The following is a 12,500-nucleotide window of genomic DNA, read 5'->3' on the forward strand; positions in this document are numbered from 1 at the left end:
CAAATTTCGAGAGAGAAAAAAATATACCGCTCTTTCATTTTTTTCGAAAATTGATCACATGCCGTTTCTTCATAAATGTCGCTGTGCATTTGTCATAAAAACTGCTAGAATATATATAGATGTATATGTATATGTATATGTACATATATATATGTATATATATTTATATATATATATATATATATATATATATATATATATATAAATATAAGAAACTATAACCCTGGCCCCCTTCTCATTTTGTATATAAAGCTTTGTCAGCTAACTTTGTATTCAGTGTGAACTTGAAAATGCAGAATAAACTAAGAAAGTAATTGTTCAAAGTCCCGGTTTTCACTTACCTTCTTACGTGGAGTTTATGATATATATATATATATATATATATATATATATATATATATATATATATATATATATATGCATCGTTCAAAAAATCAGTAACCAGGAGCAATCGATGTTTATTGATTTTTTTTTGTTTCGTGTATCTAAAGTAACATTTTAATCGCATGCAAAGTCTTAAAGCAGATAGTATGATGAAATAGGCACTAAGTAAGCTCAAGTATAAAGATCAGTTTATCAATATGGTGTGTGCAGTTGACCTTGTAACCAAAACAATACGCAAACACACACACGCACACATACACTCATATATACAGACATACACACATATGTATATACATATATAGGTATATATATGTGTATGTATATATATATATATATATATATATATATATTATATAGTATATACTGTGTACTGTATATATACATACATATATATATATATATATATATATATATATATATATATATATATATATATATATATATATATATATATATATATATATATGTGTGTGTGTGTGTGTGTATATATATATATACAGATCGATAGATTTGTATTTTGGTAAAAATATTGGAACATCTTGTAAAAAAGAAGTCTAGATACAAACTTAATATTCCGATCTCGCATCCAGCCTGTTGAAAACGGGAGAGAGAGAGAGAGAGAGAGAGAGAGAGAGAGAGAGAGAACTTTCTAATGCGCCCAAAAACAACGTTGGTGTTTTTTTATCGCATCACAGAATATTAACGACGGTGATCTGGCTTTCCCGGAGTTTTGCATCGATGAGTTTCCACTTATTTCTGCGCTTCATTCGGGGCTGTTGAGAAATGGGTGAGCTTTTACCTAAAATTCAGTAAAGTTTCCTAAGAAGAAGCAAGGAAAAATTCCGAAAATAACTTTTATGCATATATACACGTCCGGGAGTTGAAGATATATTGAATATTGATGGTTTTAAATAGAGATTCTTTTAAGCACTTTTTATCCTGAATGACGTCTGATATGGATTAGTTAGTTTCATATTAGATCAAAAGGTTACATGCAGCAAGTTAGCTAATGCAAACTTTTTTGTCTTACTGAGTGATATTACGGTTAAATAACTTCAGCATTTCCAGTCTTCCTTTATTATTATTATTATTATTATTATTATTATTATTATTATTATTATTATTATTATTATTATTATTATTATTATTATTTAGAAGTCGAGCCCTATTCATGCTGAAAAGTTAAGTATACCTTAGTTTAACCAGACCACTGAGCTGATTAACAGCTCTCCTAGGGATGGCCTGAAGGATTAGATTTATTTTACATGGCTAAGAACCAACTGGTTACCTAGCAACGGGACCTACAGCTTCTTGTGGAATCCGAACCACATTATGACGAGAAACGAATTTATCACCAGAAATAAATTCTTCTAATTCTTCATTGGCCAGTCGGAGATCGAAAGCTGGGCCACCAGCGTGCTAGTTGAGACCTCTACCCACCCCTCCAACGAAGAACTCTATTCATGCTGAACAAGCCCACAGGGACCACTGACATGAAATTCAAGCTTCCAAAGGATATGGTGTTCATTAGATAGGCGTAACAGAGAGAGAGATGGGAGATACAAAAGAAGAGATCACTTATTTGAAAAGAAAAATTAATTAACAAATAAATAAACAAACAGATAAAAATGTATGTAAATGATTAGGAAAGAGAAAAGTCCCACACAATTTGTGTGCGGATATCTGGGAAACAAAACTAGTCAGCGAATAACTGTTACGAGCAAAATGTAGAAAATACCTTCACTTTCTTTTCAGTTCCAGCAAAAGTGACAAACATATGCGGTTCGAGAACTCCTCATGGCGGTAGAGATGGCTTCTGTTTGAAATTCGCCGAACTTTTAATGGGAATTCACGCTTGATGTGTCTTTTAAAATGTCTCCGGAATACATCGGAATTGAAGACTGATCAGATTAAAAAGGGGAAAGTAATGCGCTCGTTTCCCAAAGTTTTAGCCGGCGGAACTTCGATAAATTTAAATTTTGAATACGTACATACGTGCATGCGTACATATATGTATACACACATACATACACACACATATTTATATGTGTGTATATATATACATATATATATGTATGTATTTATATATATATATATATATATATATATGTGTATATATATATATACATGTATTTATGTATATATACACATACATATATTTATATATATACATATACATTTATATATAGATATATACATATATATATACACATTTGGAAAACCCAAATAAAATAATTGCCACGGCACCGACGATACATTTATATTCTTTTAATACGAACAAAGGCTGAATTTCACCGTCAAATGATTTATAACAGGAATGAACAGTAATAGTTTTTCGCAGAGCGCGCGCCATTTTCAGTATCACCGATAACTTCTCACTATTCCAGAATATTTTCATTCGCACTCAATGAAGGGGAAATTTATCATGAACTGTAAAACAAAAAAAATTGCGATGTTTTTTAAATGGATCTGAAAATAACGATGGCCAAAAGCAAGTTCAGCTGAGATGCAACTTTAGATTTTATTTACCTAAAACCGGCGATTTCCTTTGTTTTAGCTATATATTCGGATGAAGTGGTTTGAAAGTGATATATTCATACGTATATATACTGATATGAAAATGTGTGTGCATCTAACTTGAACTTTCTTTGGCTGTCGCCGTTGTACAGTATATATGTATGTATATATATATATATATATATATATATATATATATATATATATATATATATATATATATATATATATATATATATATATATTACTAAAAGGACTCATCCAAACTGGATGGTATCTAATGAGTATTTGTTTAGAAAAAGTTACAAGCTTAATTGGACAAACAGTGCATTATCAAGTCCACATTATCAAGTATCCGTATGGATACTTGATAATGTGACTGTTTGTCAAGAAAGCTTGTAACTTTTCTAAATAAATACTCCATTAGATACCATCCAGTTCGAATAGTCCTTTTAGTAATTCTTTAGTACTACAGAACAATTTATATGTGAGAACAATTAATATATATGTATGTGATAAATATATTAATATATATATATATATATATATATATATATATATATATATATATATATATATATATATATATATATATATATATATATATATATATATATATATATATATATATTAACTTTATCACTTACACAATTGTTCTGTGCATTAATACAATTACTAATAGGACCTCATTAAAACCAGATGGTATCTAGCGGAGATATTTATTCAAGAAAAGTTACAAGCTTTTTAGATCCTGTTACAGCAGTAATTTTATATATATATATATATATAACCAGATATATATATATTTATATATATGTATCCTGTATATATATATATATATATATATATATATATATATATATATATATATATATATATATATATATATATATATATATATATATATATATATATATATATATATATATATATATTAAAGCCACCAATATCGCTTAATATAGAATTCACCACACCACGGAATAACTTACACCCAGAAGGAATTATAAATATAAGCGATTCCGGCCCGGCTAGGATTCGGACTTGGGCCTTTGGTTTAGAGTTAGAGACAACGATAAACAGCCGACTTAGGCCACTCGGCTATCAAGAGCTGTTTGTTTCATTTCCACCCCAGTATTTTCTTCAGAAAACGCATCAGAAAGTTTTCATGATGCTCGCAAAGACTTTAAATGTCAAACAGATTCAATTTTTGTTTGTTTAACTGGTCTTATGACGTTCAGTTCAGTGGCTGTTTTAATTTCATTATCTACACCAGTGGCTCTTAACCTTTTTCAATGTATCCACCCCTTTCAAGTCAGCAGTCAGTTCTCGCACCACCCCTGAAATGCCGAAATAAAAAAAAAAACTAAAATACGACGTGTATCCTGTACTCGAGTCATTATTATTATTATTATTATTATTATTATTATTATTATTATTATTATTATTATTATTATTCTATTTTATTTTACTTTTTTATTTTTTGCAGGAAAAATAACATGCTTTACAGTTCTCTAAAAGTCTCCACTGTCCTTACTTATCTGATTGGTAGTGTATGCTTCTTCATTACTAACTGTTCTCTTCCTAATCTTTCCAATCATTCTAATCTTTCTAATCATTACAAATTAACTTGAAATGAATTAATGAAATAAGAAAAAAAGTTGATTCAACCGTTATATTTAGTCCTTCCGCCCTTACTTTCGAGAACCATACTTAACAAGCAAACCTGCTTTCTATGTACTATTTCACGCTGCAGTCCGATTCATTCCGTTACAGCGACGGTAAAAAAAAAAAATAAGTTTCTCTGCGGTACAAAAAACGTTTCTCAATAAAATAGTACAGACATAAAATATGAATGAAATGCATTACAAAATAACTGTAAGTTATTTATGATTGCGAAAAACCTTCCAAGCGATAGCCTACCCAGTCCGGTTTTTACGATTACAACTTCGCACTAATTCAGGCTCTTCAAAAGTGACAGTAATTGAAAACAAACTGATGAATATAAAAAGACGTGTAAAAAATGTCTGTAATTGTTTTTTTTTTTTTAGTTCTCTGTAAAATAAAACTATTGTCCCAGCTTTGTCAGTCCGTCCGCACTTTTTTCTGTCCGCACTTTTTCTGTCTGCACTTCTTACTGTCCGCACTTTTTTCTGGCAGCACTTTTTTCTGTCCGCCCTCAGATGTTAAAATCTACTGAGGCTAGAGGGCTGCAAATTAGTATGTTGATCATCCACCCTCCAGTCATCAAACATACCAAATTTTAGCCCTCTAGCCTAAGTAGTCTTTATCTTATTTAACTTTAAAGTTAGCCGTAATCGTGCTTCTGGCATCGCTGTACGATAGGCCACCACCGGGCCGTGGTTAAAGTTTCATGGGCCGCGGCTCATACAACATTGTACCGAGATCTATTTAGGTGGCCTTGATTATACGCTGTAGCGGCTGTAAAGAAAACTCGATTGTGCCGAGGAGACTTCGGCGCATTTTCACGTTTTTTTTTTTTTTTTGTTACAAGTCAAATCTATATATCACTTGGTGGTGGGAAGAAATCTTGTCATTTAATGTTCATCCTACAAATTACTGAATATAAACTGTAGATTCAGGTTTATCAAAGCATTTTGTATCTTTACAACCAAAGATCTTTGGGAAGAATGAATAACTAAGTAAATATGTGCATGAGTGTACACCTGAGCAAGGCAATTTAGAATAACCATGTAAAAATCTATAGTATAGACTGCTACAGCACAGCCTAAGATTCGGGGCACGTTGGCTATATGGTCACGACTCAACGAAAGGTAACTAATTGTCACACACGCAAAAGAAAGCCACAGATGGCAGCACCAGAGCCCCTGACTATCTTAATAGTCTTAGAACAGAAGGAGTCACAGTAAAAAACCTAATGAATTTGCTAATTTATTTTTTTTTCTTTTTTAATAAGTGATCTATTCTTTCTTTCTGCATTTCCAATTACCTCCTGTTAATTCTTGCTAATGGAGACTATATTCTTTTGGATGCTTGAATTTCAGGTCAATGTCCCCTTGTGATGGGCTTGTTCCACGTGAATGGGGTTCATCTTTTGAATAATAATAATAATAATAATAATAATAATAATAATAATAATAATAATAATAATAATAATAATAATAATAATAATAATTGTGATGGGCTTAGTCCACGTGAATGGGGTTCATCTTTTGAATAATAATAAAAATAATAATAATAATAATAATAATAATAATAATAATAATAATAATAATTCTGTATTTCGTATCACCCTCTGTAACTTCTTTCAAATGAACACAACATTCTTTAGAAGATTAAGTTTCAAGTCAATGGCCCCTGCCGGCTTGTTCCTTACGAATAGGGTTCGTCTTCTGAATAATAATAATAATAATAATAATAATAATAATAATAATAATAAGATATTCAGACTACGTAAGAAGCTCAGTTACTACTTTCTCTGTGAAAGAGAAAAGATGCAGCACTTACCAGGTTCTGCAAATCAAGGTTAAGTTCGTACTGCTGAAGTGTTCATTATGTGATCAGCGACAAAAAACTGATAATTTCTCCTCTCATTCCCGATGTGTTCCACAGAGACAATCCAATTAGTCTGGCGTTTGTCGAGTGCAGTTGCTTTAATTTAACACCAGGGGGAGAGAGAGAGAGAGAGAGAGAGAGAGAAACATGTGGTTGATATTAAATTCATGATTCAGAGGCACGTGCGATGAAATTGGCAATATCTGGACATTTTTTCTTTTTTTTTAGTGAGCTGTCTATGCCAATTTTTTCATCTGTATTAGATTATAAGGAAAGGTTTTCTGTGGATGACATCATTCGTGGAAAATCATTAAGGTGCTTTTTATCTGATTATTTATTAATTTGTTAGTTTACGTCTTCTTTTCTAGTGAGCGATCTCTTTCCGTATGTCTCATTACCATCCGTTACTTCTTTCTAATGTACACCAAAATCTTCTTTGGAAGCTTGAATTTCAAGTCAATGGCCCCAGTGAGCTTGTTCCATATGAATAGGTTAATCTCCTGAATAATAATAATAATAATAATAATAATAATAATAATAATAATAATAATAATAATAATAATAATAATAATTATAATAATAATAATAATTTGTCTTATTTTTCTTCTCCATCAACTGGTCTCTTCTTTCTGTATGTTCCATTACCTTCTGTTACTTCTTTCCAATGAACACCATAATATTCTTTGGAAGCTTGAATTTCAAGTCAGTGGCCCTGTCTGCTTGTTCCGTATGAATAGGGTTAATCATCTGAATAATGATAAGTAGTAGTGTTTGTAGGAGAAAATATTTAGAGGAGGACGATGCTTTTGATAGGAATGACTGGAGAAGACACACCAAGATAACAGACCATTAACCACAGAGATAAATAGGTTACCTATTTATTGGACAGAATCAAATCAAATGGAAACTATGTTAAAAGCACTGAATTTAGCTGAATACGACAAGACCATTAGACGTGCTCTCGACGCCAGAGCTAGTAGAGAATAATTGGAAAAAAAGGACGAATTACAGAATAGGAATAAGGAAAGAAGGAAGTGGGAGAAGCGTGAATTGGCGAAGCAGTTCAATTCCATAGAGTTTTCTAGAAGTCTTTGTTCCTTCTGTTAAAAAAAAAACAATAGTTGAAGGATGTTCTTAATCTTATACAGTAGTTGAATCGTTGGAACTTTGTTCACCTCTCTCTCTCTCTCTCTCTCTCTCTCTCTCTCTCTCTCTCTCTCTCTCTCTCTCTCTCTCTCTCTTTTAGATCAAATTACAAAAATGGTAACCTTTCTCTCTCACTCTTTTAGATAGCAAAAATGTAGTTTTCCTCTCTCTCTCTCTCTCTCTCTCTCTCTCTCTCTCTCTCTCTCTCTCTCTCTCTCTCTCTTTTAGTGGCAAAATATATAGCTCTCTCTCTCTCTCTCTCTCTCTCTCTCTCTCTCTCTCTCTCTCTCTCTCTCTCTTTTAGTGGCAAAAATATAGCTCTCTCTCTCTCTCTCTCTCTCTCTCTCTCTCTCTCTCTCTCTCTCTCATCCTAACTTTCACTACCCTTTTCCTCATCACCTTCCTGCAGCATTCTTGTGTGCGGTGTGTGCTCCCAATCATGTTTAACTTCCGAGTACTTATTACAAGTGCATAATAAATAAAGAAAACGCGACTGTTTGCAAGTGCAGAATAAATAAGGAAAAGGCGATAATGTTTCGATCGAGAAAAAATACAAGTCCTCTTTGTGGCAGCAATCTTTGATATCACTAATGAAAGGTTTTTAACCTCGGAGAGTTTCGCTAGAAAAAATGATATCATTAAGATCTCGGTGAAAAAGAACGCAGAGCGATTTTTCCCGGCAACGACGAGTCCCTTTTTCCCGAAAAACTTTCAAAAATCGCTCCGTTCCCCTCCAAGTTTAATGACTTGGGGTGAGACGTCAGAACGATATTTTCGACGAATATTTGTTCTTGTGAGTTGAAAACAAACCCTGGTACTGCCCCCATTCGCTCCTTCTTGTGAGTTTTCTTTATATTCTCCTGCCTAAGAATAGTTTATTTAATGTTATACGCTAAAATTCCTACAGAAAGGAAAAGCAAAAATAATTTTCATTACTTTTAACGGGAAAAAGGAAATACACTTGAATTTCTCCATTTTTATCTAAATGATAAACGTTTAGTCTTTGGATAAGTATACTTCAAACTGACTCCCTAATATCTATAGTTTGGTACACAAAAATATTCATATTTGATAACTGATAAATTCAATCTGGTCTTTCATTGTTCAAGAATTTATAAACTTTTAGGCTTTGGACAAATACATTTCGAATGACTCTCTAATAATCATATATCTGACAGACAATAATGTTCATACTTGATAACTGATAAATTCAATTTGGTCTTTCATTGTTCAATAGACCTGTAGGTTTCCTCTGTCATAAGCTCTCTGTCTGCAAGGCTCCTTCCTCATCTGCAAACTCTGGCCATGATCGTATCTTAATTGGAATCCGTTATCTTAACGAAGTTCCCTGTTTCCTGGGCGCACTTTCTGCGAATTATTCTCTGATGCGTCTCCCATTCAGTTCTCCTGCGCTGTGGAACGAAGAATCTTCCAACGATATCCTGGACATTGCTGTTTCTTCAAGCTGGGATCTGAGCGAACACAGTGAGACATTTTCTAATCATACTTCCCGATTTTTAGTTTGTCCAGGAAAGAAACCTCTTCCATTCCTTTCTATAATTCAGACCTTAAGTTATTTATCAGAGTCTGGAATATTACCTTTATATTCTGATTTTTAGTTTGTTTAGGAAAGAAACCTCATTTATTCCTTGCTAAAATTCAGACCTTAAGGTTTTTATCAGAGGCTGAAATATTACTCTAATATTTGGTGGGACTCGTCTTTCGCTTCCCTTGTCCACAGGACTGAATCAAAGGGCATCTTTCGTTTGGTCAGTGAAAGGAAAAGTCTTCGTCCTCTTTCCTGAAACCCCCTTTTTTCTGGCTCTATTTGGCCCCACAATCTTTTCTATAGGTACTATTCCAAAAATTGTTCCATTAAACTCAGCCTTTACCTTCAATGATATCATAGTCACATAAACCGCCAGCTACCCACCATTACATTCCACTTGCTATTCTATCTACCCTGAGTTACAAACAATCAAGCACCTTTTCAATCACATTATTACAAAACTCTCACCATTCTGTCTTTTTTATAGGAATTCCATACATGCCTCCAACTCCATCTCTTTCTTAGTCACCAAAATTATACTTAAATCACCTAGCACAACCACCCTCACATATTTTCCAAACTCAGCCAGGCACAGCTTCAAACTAACCCGAAAGCTGTAGCTTTGATTCTAATATTTTACTATTCTTTGAACAGTTATAGCCAAAGTATATATATATATATATATATATATATATATATATATATATATATATATATATATATATATATATATATCTGAATATATACAAGTGTATATGATATATATATATATATATATATATATATATATATATATATATATATATATATATATATATATATATATATATATATATATATATATATATATATATATATATATATATATATATATATATATATATATATATATATATATATATAAATCAATACTTACAGAGATATATTCGAATGCGCATGGTCGACCTTGTGTGTGTGTGTGTGTGTGTGTGTGTGTGTGTGTGTGTGTGTGTAACGTTGGTGCGTGAATATATGAACATTCATCTTGAAACTTCTGTAATAAAAAAAAAGGACTATAAACAAAGACATGTAAAAGAACATATCACACTTAATGAAGAATGACGAACTGGTCAGCTTCGAATATTCTCCATATACTCAGAGTAATGTTGGGATGAAATATGAGATGTAGAATTAACTTATTTAAAAAATATGAAATTAGGGAGAATGGGAAACGATAAGATTTATATAAACAAACAACGAGAGAATTTTGTACGAGTTCGTTGAATTAATTTCATTAAATGGAAAGACAGACTGACAGACAGCCAGGCAGATATATATCTTTATATATTCATCACCTTGCTAATGGAGGTAGTAAAATACTCAGTGAGGTCTGTTTATGGATTAGCATGACATACACCGAGTTGCTGAATATTCCATCGCTAAATTGGATTACTCTGGTAGTATGGTAATGCATGGTCATCTGTTCAAAGAAATTTGAATATCCTGTTAAAATAAAATTTAAGTGTCCATTACGTTAGCCAGTCGTTGGCGAGTTTTTACCTAAATCTAGATATTAATCATGTACATATATATATATATATATATATATATATATATATATATATATATATATATATATATATATATATATATATATATATATATACAAATACATATAGATATATATATATATGTCTGTGTATACATATATCTATGTATATATGTTTACATATGCATATATATACATATACATATATATATAAATAAAGACAAAATACACGAAGGAAAGAGGAACAATGGACTGCTGCAAGGCCTTTCGACTTCTAGTCCTTTACTCCATTGTTTCTCTTTCTTTCGTGGATTTTGTCTTTATTTTTATATTCGTCACTTCCAATATTTTCATGATTCAGTTATACATACATATATATATATATATATATATATATATATATATATATATATATATATATATATATATATATATATATATATAGTGTGTATGTGTGTTCAGACAGTATTCTTTCGCTAGCCACTACTAGCTTTATCATTACAATTCTAGCCATTACACACGCTGTCTCTATTACAGTAGAATTTCCTTCTACATACACGGCGCCAGTGTCTTAGAAACATAGACATGTTTGTGCTAATAGCCATACTGATAAAGTTATAGGGTATATCACGACGACTTTATTCAAACTCGGTGCACTGTACGCATTACTAAAGGTTCTTTGCAGAGTCCCTGCTGCCCCTAGCTGCAACACCTTTCATTCCTTTTACTATACCTCCTTTCATATTATCTTTCTTCCATCTTGCTATCCACCCTCTCCTAACAATTATTTGACAGTGGAAATGCGAGGTTTTCCTCCTGTCACAACTTTCAAACCTATCTACTCTCAGTTCTCTTTCCAGCGCTGAATGACCTCATAGGTCCCAGTACTTGGCCTTTGGCTTAAACACTATATTCCATCTATAACGTATCCGCTGCCGTCAGTGTACCTCACGTGGTGCACTGCAGGCAGTACTGAAGGGTGTTTTCAGCATCCCTTCGGACCTTAGCTGTAGCCACTTTTAGCCCAGTCCCTTTCTTCAGTCTTGCTGCCCAACCTCTCTGACTGTTACTTCTTAGTGTAACTGTGGGACTTCTCCCAGTTCCACCTTTGTCATTTATTTCCCTTGTTATCTGGATCTCTTTACCTTGCTGTCTAACCACTCCAACCCCACTCCCGCCCCCCCTCCCAAAACCCCCTCTTTTCACTGTCTTAAGCGCTGAATGGCTGAAAGCGTCCCGGCGCCTGACTTGATTCGAACATAACATGGCGTCCCGCTGTGCTTGGAAGTATTTTACTGCTAACAGTTTGCGAAACCTTTTAAACGTAAATTAATGAAATTACAGAATTTTCTGAGTTCGCTTGAAAAAAAATAAGTTATTCATATCACAGTCATATCGTCAAATAAGTTATTCATATCACAGTCATATCATCTTCATTCGTATAACTTATTTAGATCGGTGGGTTTCCTTTCACGTAAAATCTATTATTTTTTACTGCACTGCCTTGCCGGTGATATCCCCTGATGGGGGTCTCCTTTAACTATGATTTTAAATTTAGCCATTACCGACGCTAGATAAGGTACATCTACCGTTGGTAATTGCTAAATTTAAAAACATGGTTAAGGGAAACGCCATAAGGGAATGTCATTGGCAAGGCAATGCAGCAAAAATAAAATAGAATTTACGAGAAAGGAAACTGACTGATCTAAATACGTTATACGAATGAAGATGATATGAATATGATATGAATAACTGTCTTGGGGTTGGAACCTAAAGGCTAGTTAGGTGATGAATAATAAACTTTAGACTTCACAAAATAAAAGAATTATAAAGATAAACTTC

The sequence above is a fragment of the Macrobrachium rosenbergii genome, chromosome 11, assembly GCF_040412425.1.
Source record: "Macrobrachium rosenbergii isolate ZJJX-2024 chromosome 11, ASM4041242v1, whole genome shotgun sequence".
In the NCBI taxonomy this organism is placed as follows: Eukaryota; Metazoa; Arthropoda; class Malacostraca; order Decapoda; family Palaemonidae; genus Macrobrachium; species Macrobrachium rosenbergii.